Here is a 6,560-nt window from a genome sequence, read left to right as displayed (position 1 = left end):
TCCTTTTTTTTTTAAGACCAGCAGGTACTTTAGACATATAGTGGAGCACTGTGTTCCTCAACCAGGCTGAGAAGAGGTTTCAGAAAGGAAGGCTAAGGGAGTACAAGAATCCCAGTCAGCATCTTTTGCTTTCTGCTTACAATGGAGGAACAAGAAGGGGAGAGGAGTTGGGTAGTTGTGAATCCAGGGTTTTGCTTTGGCCAGCTCTCCTATTTCTTTGAGTCATTAATTCCGGCTTGGTCTTCTTTTTGGCCTCTTGAAGAAGAAGAGGTCCAGCTAAGGCAGGGTGAGCAGCTAAGAGAACAGACAGAATGGGATCGGGAGTTAACTGCCTGGAGACTGGGATCCTGTATTCTTCAAAAGATGGCTGGGGAATTCTTCCCTCCACTGAATTAGAACTTTCTTTCCCTCTTCAGTTGAGGTGCCCAGATGTCTCACAATGGGGTCTTCACTCAGCTCCTTCAGAGGCACACATCCAAATAGAGAAATGGGTGCACATCCTGTTGTGTAGCTCTAGCACATTCGTTATGGTGTAGACCATAAATCTCAACACATAGGTATATTCTGCCAGTAGTGTGAGATTGAGGATTTGCCACTTGTGCTTTGTCCACTTGAAATGTGGGTTCTGGAAGAGGAAGAACATCTTTGTCAGCTAGCCCTTTTGGAAGAAGTTAGGCAGATGCTTCATGGCATTACTACAGAGACAGGTGATGTTCTGGAAGCTGCCTCTTAGAGCTGCACAAAGAGCCCAAATCCAGTCTTATACATAGTCTAAAACCTTTACCTGAATCTCCAGACCTAGAATAAGGGTGTCTGGGAAAAGTGGTCACAGCTCCAGTAACAGGCCATCATAGCCACAGCCCATGTCTGCCAGCTCCACTTGGGCCTGAGATGTCTTCTCTTTCTTATCCTTTGCATCATCATAGCTCTGATTTTGGGTCAGTGGAGGAAAGAACTCTGGGTGCAACTGAAACAAGTCCATTTCCTCTGGCTTCACAGGGTGTGGGGCCGCAGTGCGCACATTGCTGGTAGTAGCATTTCTGGGGCTGAGAGGCCTCTGTTCTGGTCGCCTCTTTGGGCTCAGCTCTGACCATAATCTCCCATATTTTTTTGATGCTATCTATCTACATCCTTCTGGATTTTGCCATAGAATTTTTCAGTGTTGTGATTCAAGGCTTGAATTTGTTTTTCAGTTTGAGGAACGACAAGTGGTTCTTCCTTTTTGATTTTTTCACTCCACTCCTTGCACATTTCATTATGATACTCTATTATGTTATGTCTTCTCAAGCTATATATATTTGACTAAAAGCAAAAGAAGATTCAGAAGGCACAAAAACACAGGTGCACCTAGTAGGTCTGCACATCAGTTTCTGAAGGTTGCATCCCAAACATTTGGTTGGCAATTAAGCCCTGCATCCTTAACATGGATAAAGTGCATTTCTTCAGCTAAATACAAAAACAAAGCCTCAGCAACAACAAAACCCCCAGCACTGCCAGCAAGTCAGTTCCAATTCATGACCACGTTGCATCTTAAGACCAAATCTAAAGGGAGGAAACTGCTTATCTTTCTTCTAAGGACCAACAGTTGGATTCGTATTACCAACCTCTTGTGCTCAGCAGCTTAATATGTAACACACAGCACCACCAGGGGTTCTTGCAGGTAAATACACAAAAGCTCAAATACCCCTAAATGAGCAAGTAAAAAGAATAATATTGAAGATTTCCTTTGCTTTCTAGAAGATTCTCATAGGGATCTCATTAGGAGGACTTGGGATTTTTAATATCTGCTGCTCAGACCAACTTCTCTATAACGGAGCTGTAAATTTCCCTCTGCTTACTAAGAAATGTGACACTGGAGTTTTAGTTGGAATTTGGCAGACATTAATTTACCCTCATTTGAACGTGAATTGGACAGCCTGCCATATCCTGTTGGAAGATGGGTACAGATCTTACCACATGTGCCCTTACACAGATGCTGATTTCATGGGCATTTGGAATGAAGGAAGGCCAATCAGTACATTTCAGTGGACTGGTAAATCTCTTTGAAAGTCTCATATTGGATAAAAAAGTGCAGCCAGAGTGCTCCATCGAGGTAGGGAAGGTGAAACTTCATCTCAAATACTTGTTGCTAGGAGAGGCTATTCATATGAGAAGGACACCATGCTTGGAAAAGTGGTAGGATGGGGAAGGAGGGGACGCTGCCCAACCAGAAGGATTGACAAAGAGACTGCAGCAATGGGCTCAAGTGTGTCAGAGATGATGGCACAAGGTAGGACAGGGTTCAGATATCTTGTTCAAGTCACTATGAGTTGTATTCCACTTGATGTTGTCCCTAATAACAGCAGTAGCAACAGCAACAGCGGTATTTTTATAGGGTACTCTGGTGGCGTAGGCCATAGGAAGTTGCACCATTAACCCAAAGATAATGCCTCTCTGCTGGTTTGAATCTACCATCTACTCTGATGGAGAAAAAGGGCAGTTCCTTTCTGTATAATTTACAAAATCTTACAGAGCTGTACAGAGGTCACTTGTGGTTGCTGTGAAGCTGAACACTGTGACACTGATGTGTCAAATGCCTTAATGGTTACCCATGGCAGGCAGTGTTTGGTGGAGCTCCCCGATTAAAACAAGCTTGGAAGCAGGAGTGGCATCCACTATCATAATAGCTTGCCTCCGGAAACCATGTGAACTGGAAAGAGGATGAAAGTCACAGAAGTGTTGAGGACTTTCCTTCACAGGGTCACTCTGAGTCTCCTACAACTTGATGGCACTTAACAACAACGACAACATTGGGATTGGAGGTCATTTTCCTTTTTGCTGTATGAACCACTCTTACTCGAGTTCCTGACACTTACTGACATATGGCAGCAACGGTATACGTGTTTCTACCAGCCATGAAAATATTCCTCTTCCTGTTCAGTTTTAGGACTCTGACTTTATTTAGCCTTTTTTTTTTATCTCTACCTTCAAAACCCAAAAATCTACCACCTCTTGCTGCTCAGGGACAAGTCAACGAAATTTATCTCTTCTGGACTCAAATCAGAGAAAACTTTTCATTTCATTTCAGAATAAGCAATCCAAAACTCAGTACTCTGCTTCCTCTAAAGGGAGGTATTGCTATTCTATTCTTTATAAAACAAAAAGTAAAGATACTAATTTCTGCACAAAATACTCTCTTCAAATAGCTAGAAACTTCACACTGAATATTTCATTATGAAATCACCACTCTGTACGGACACAAGATTTTTTTGTTTTTAATTATCTTTTTTTTGGGGGGGGGAAGAAGTATGCAATTCTTCCTCTCTTAGCATTGCACCATCATAACACACATTGCCTTGCCTAGAGTGCTTTTAGGACAATAGTTGTAGGATTAACTGAATGAGAGTAAATTCATTAAGTCATGGTCCACATTAAAAGTATAAATGGAAAAAAGAAACAAAAATTATTTATTCAGAAGTAGCATAACTTAAGCTCCTCAAAATCAACTGAAATATAGCTCCATAATTTGTGCTTTGCTCTACCAACAATGAATACATTCAGCTTGAAAGATTCAGGTCTTTCCGTGCTCTATAGCCCTTTAGAAAGGGTTTACTGTTGACCTTGTTTGAGGCAGAGGCTCATGATCTCTGAAGAAGGTGGAAATGCTGCAGATGAAGTGGCAGTTTCATTTGATGTAAAATAGGCACAGATTTCTAACTCTGTATTTAGGTGGGCTAGGAATGGCAGAGGTACAGGGATTGGGAGGAAATCTAATGAATTTAATGACTCTAAAAGCATTTTCTCACCATAATATCACAAACACCTTTTATTTGGTGAATAAGAGCTGAATTTTACTTATATGCTTAAAAAGCATATTATCTATTTTAAATCTAGCTAGCTGACTCCCATAATATTATCTATCGTCATTGTATTAAAACTGTAGAATTGCACTGTTTTCCACAGGACTCTACATATCTTGGAATAGGGAGAAATTGACTCTTTAGTGGGTTCTAGTTTTTTGTTGTTTTTCTTTTTGCCAGCAGCTATAAGTCTTGTGCTGTCTGTTTTTTGTGCTAGCAAGTTCAGGGCACACAAAGTGTGTGCAATAGTGTGTCATGGGCACCAAAGCAACTCGAATAACTATTTGAAAAATGTCAGCTCACTTTCTGTTATTCAGAAAAATATCACTAATAATTTTACAGCTAACTTCATTCTAACAGGGTATGCTGTTTAAAGATAAATGGGTTCATATTTTCATTCTTTTACATTTCTTGACATATGCATTGAACTATAATAATTAAAATTTTAATAAATGAATAGTTTGGTAACGTCTAATAATTTTCTTCAGTTGGAAATTAGGTGAGGCAATGGCATAGAAATGAACATAACAGGATTAGAATGAGGAAACTGGAGATAAAGGTAATTTATATACTTCGCTACTGCTACTGGAGTGAGATAGTATCTTATTGTTGCTTTGGTTTGTGTTTCTCTGGTTGTCGGTGATTTTGAGCATTTCTTTATGTGTTTATTGGACATGCAAAACGTCTTCCTTTCTAAAAAGTCTTTTCATATCTTTTGTCTGTTTTATAATTGGTTTATCAATCTTTTTCTTGTCTAGGTCCTGTAATATTCTGAAACTTTAGTTATGAAATCTTTGTCTGAGATGTATTGCCATGTTTTTTTTTCCTCAGTCTGTTTTCTTTTTACTTTATTTGAAAAATGTTTTAACGCATAAAGGGTCTTGACTTTTGAAAGGTTTGATTCATCAGTACTATCTTTTCCTGATGTGTACCTCTAGCTTTATTTGCAAGCCTATTTATGGCATAGGCTAGTCTCAATTTGTCTTATAGTTTTCTTATAGTTTTGAGTTTTAATAAGGAAAGTGTGTTAGAGTTTGTCAAAGGCTTTTTCTGCATCAATTAATAGAATCATGTGGTTCTTGTTCTTTGCTTTGTTAAAATGGTGAATTACACTGACTTTTTTTTATGTTGAATCATTCTTTTTTTTTTTTAAATAACCAAGAAGTTTTACACTTTATTTCCAGGATATGACATTTTGTTTTCACACAAAGGTATTCCATCCTCTCAAAACAGAAGCTGCCCTGGCTTTCAGGGGCAGCCATAGAGGTACTTCCAACATGTCCAAAAGGAGATGCTTCTGAGGTACTCAAACAACAATGCAAGAAAAAGAACAAATTATAAAACAAAACAGAACTAGTAGAACCACTCAACATGTAGTGAAGGAGTCTACTAAGCAACTTTAAGCAGTTAGGCCCATGAGTACTAATGGTGTTTCAGGCATGGCGGCAGCAGTGCCGGCCAACAGTAACATCACATGATGACAGAGAATGCACTCACTCTGTCTCTGCCTTACACAGCTTCCCACGGTGAACAGCAAAAATTATGTCTAGAGAATTCCCCAGACTCATCCCAAGTTCCCACTGCCTGGTAGGCTTTAAAATGCTCTGGGGTTTGGTCTTCAGGACAGTCACTTTGCTTTCTGTTTCTAAAGGGATAATTAATGATCTCTCACTTCTGAGCTCAGATTATCTACCATTTTACTAATGCAATTGTCCAGAAAAAGGGAGTGAATTTTGGATGTTATGTCCTTCCGACAAATAGGACACTCCTTGTTCTGCTTCATCCCTTCACTGATACAGAAAGAGCAGAAACTGAGCACAGTTCAAGGTGACAGTCTGAATGAAGTATTCTAAGCAAATAATACACTGGTGCTCATTCTCTAGGACATCATTCACGTGGTTAAGAACTTCTTTCTATGCTTTCACCTCCTCCTTCTTTTCCTTGGTCTGCTCCAGCTCTTTTCTCTTGGCTTGAATGATTGTTTCCAAGTTCTTCTTGCTGTGATTGAGCTCTTCCATGAGAGTGCAATGCCTTTGCAGAGCTTGGGCCAGCTGTTGCTTCAGGTCTTCTTCTTGCTCTTTCTCCAAACTCTGGAGATTTTCTTCCTCTTCTTGGAATGTCTTCTCTAGTTGCTCCTTTCTCACTTGCTGCTGTACCTGCTCTGGACATAGCTGGGAATATAGATGCTGCAGCTCCTGCTCCATTTTCACAATTGTCTTGGAGTTCACCTTTTGGTTCTGCTTTTTCACATTTAGAATAGCTACCTGCCTGGAACAACAAAGCAAGATATTACATTGAAATGTGCGAGGAGCTAGAGTCGGAAAATCAAAAGGGCAGAACTCATTCAGCATTTCTTAAGCTCAAGGAACTGAAAAACAAATTCAAACCTAGAGTTGCTACAATCAAGGATGCTTTAGGCAGAATGTTAAATGATCCAGGAGGTATCAAAAGAAGATGGAAAGAATATACTGAGTCATTGTACAGAAAGGAATTGGCAGATACAGAAGAATTTAATGAAATAACAGTTGAGCAAGAGCCTATGGTGATGAAGGCAGAAGTTCAAGCTGTTTTGAAGGAAATAGCAAAAAATAAGGCCCCCGGAATGGATGGCATACCAATTGACATATTTCAGCTAACAGATTCTGCCCTGGATGTGCTCACCAAGTTGTGCCAAGAAATCTGGAGAACAACCACTTGGCGAAGTGACTGGAAGAGATCTAT

The 6,560-nt window shown here is 39.8% G+C and overlaps 2 pseudogenes; both read right to left on the bottom strand.

Annotated features, from left to right (window-relative positions):
* Positions 1 to 209: 209 nt before the first annotated feature.
* LOC102862675 lies at positions 210 to 5,280 on the bottom strand (annotated as a pseudogene).
* A 186-nt stretch (positions 5,281 to 5,466) lies between these two features.
* LOC102862268 overlaps positions 5,467 to 6,560 on the bottom strand; it is a 21,631-nt pseudogene continuing 20,537 nt past the window's right edge.

This window comes from Elephantulus edwardii, unplaced genomic scaffold (assembly GCF_000299155.1).
Source record: "Elephantulus edwardii isolate Elephantulus edwardi_28Jun2011 unplaced genomic scaffold, EleEdw1.0 scaffold00067, whole genome shotgun sequence".
Lineage (NCBI taxonomy): Eukaryota > Metazoa > Chordata > Mammalia > Macroscelidea > Macroscelididae > Elephantulus > Elephantulus edwardii.
The sequence above is the reverse complement of the archived record's forward strand: the minus strand, read 5'-3'. Positions and strand labels throughout refer to the sequence as shown.